We start from the raw sequence: 2,263 nt of genomic DNA, 5'->3' as shown, positions 1-2,263 counted from the left end.
CCATCAGGGGAGGGGCTGGTGCACTGAGCCAGGGGAACAGCTGTTTTGTTTTGACCCATTCCCCTGTGATTGCCACAGTTCAAGCCAGTGCTGGATGATCTTCATGTGGGGTAGAGAGGGTAATTTCCCTGCTCATTAGAAGGAGCTGTGATCCATACCAGGGAAATTCTGCTCTCAGAAATAAAAGTCACATGGGAGCTGTTATTATGATGAGTGTTGTGAGGTCAGCCTTATAGGTGCATTGTGGCTCACGCCTGTAATCCTAGCACTCTGGGAAGCCAAGGCGGGAAGATCGTTCAAGGTCAGGAGTTCAAGACCAGCCTGAGCAAGAGCGAGACCCTGTCTCTACTAAAAAAAAAAAAATAGAAAGAAATTAGCTGGACAACTAAAAATATATAGAAAAAATTAGCTGGGCATGGTGGTGCATGCCTATAGTTCCAGCTACTCAGGAGGCTGAGGCAGAAGGATTGCTTGAGCCCAGGAGTTTGAGGTTGCTGTGAGCTAGGATGATGCCACGGCACTACTCTAGCCCGGGCAACAGAGCAAGATTCTGTCTCAAAAAAAAAAAAAAAAAAAAGGCCCAGAGTTACATGCAGTGGGGTGGCAGAGCCACTCCGGAGGGCACTCTTGGTCTTCTAGGGTGGCACTGAGTCACCTTCCTTTCACTGGCCCCAGCAGGACAGTGTCTAACTGTGGGAAGGCCTGGGAAACTGGAAACATGTCACCAACCATGGAATGCTCAGAAAGCTCTTACTAGGATCTTATTTACTGCATGTGATGTGAATGCCATCTGCCTTTTTAAATAATGTGACAATGTACACTTGAAGAAGGGCTGTCTTGTTAACAGTGTGGAGCTCTTTGGCATGGAGTAAAATTCAGCCAGAGTCTCTGGGAAGCCAGCCAAGAACTTCCCCTGCCAGACTGTTCCAAATGGGGCCTGAGCACAGGCATTCCTTGATGAAAACAACTGAAGAGGGCACATGAGTGGGGCATACACTGGCTCCCAACATTGTGCACAAATGCAAGGGCCTGGACTTATCACTGAGTCTCAGGAAATGAGGGGACGTAGCAGCAGCTGGAGGAAGGGAGGTCTGGGGCCCCACCAAAGAGTTTCATAGATTCCAATTTTGTTAATTAACTAACTTTGCTAGGCTTATCCTGACTATATTGTGTACTGCTAAGAAATATTACAATATTTTCCCAATTAGTATCAACATATGATAGACCCTTTGCTTAAAATTCTTGAATCTCAAATTGTCTTCTCTACAACTAAGCACTCCTGTGTCCTTCCCAACCCATGTTTAGCAACCCCAAAATAAACTCTCTATGTGACTTTGCCTTTGACTGATAATTCATAGATTTTCACAAGGTTTACATAATTACCAGTTCCAAAGGATATTAATTTAAAGGCAGATCCAATATTTAAGCTTTTTGTTTTCCTTTTTTTAAAAAAATACTTTCACAGATAATTGCAATTCTTCTGATGACTGTTACCTTGTTCAGATTCAGTCCACAGAAAGTTGTCACTACTAATTTGTCTTTTTTCTCTATTTGAATCTCCTAAGAAGCAAGCTCAAAACATCTATCTAGATTTTTTTTCTATTCAGCAACATTAAGCAGCTTATTTAGATTCACAAACCTCTGCTAAGTCTTGCTTTTTGATCCCTTCCATCAGTCATATTCAAAGAGAAACGCTTCCTCGCCAGCAACCCAACTAATTTTTCAAGTTCCTGGAGATGTGGCAATTGATATCTGTTGTCCTAATGAATCCTTGGCAGTTCCCTCTCCCCATTCATTGTTGCTTCTGTTTTTCACACTCTCTCCTTTCAGATAATTTGTTTTAAATTGTCACTGTGTTTTATATTTTTCTCAAAGTCAAGAGCAAGGTGACATACCTTTTGCAACAATCTGGATGGAACTGGAGACCATCCTCCTAAGTGAAATATCGCAAGAATGGACAAACAAACACCACACGTACTCACTATTAAACTGGAACTAACCAATTAGCACTCATGTGCACAGGTGAAAATAAAACTCAACGGAAATCATGCAGGTGGGAAGGGGGAAGAGGGGATGGGTGAGATCACACCTAATACATCTGGGTGTACATCATCCAGATGTACGCTATCTGGGTGATGGGCACACTTATAACTTTGACTAAAGCACAAAAGCTATCCATATAACCAAAACATTTGTACCCTCATAATATTCTGAAATTAAAAAAAAAAAAGTTCAAGGTGACAAAGGCAGGAGTGTCCATCCA

Source organism: Propithecus coquereli, unplaced genomic scaffold (assembly GCF_000956105.1).
Source record: "Propithecus coquereli isolate 6110/MARCELLA unplaced genomic scaffold, Pcoq_1.0 Scaffold96, whole genome shotgun sequence".
In the NCBI taxonomy this organism is placed as follows: Eukaryota; Metazoa; Chordata; class Mammalia; order Primates; family Indriidae; genus Propithecus; species Propithecus coquereli.
The sequence above is the reverse complement of the archived record's forward strand: the minus strand, read 5'-3'. Positions refer to the sequence as shown.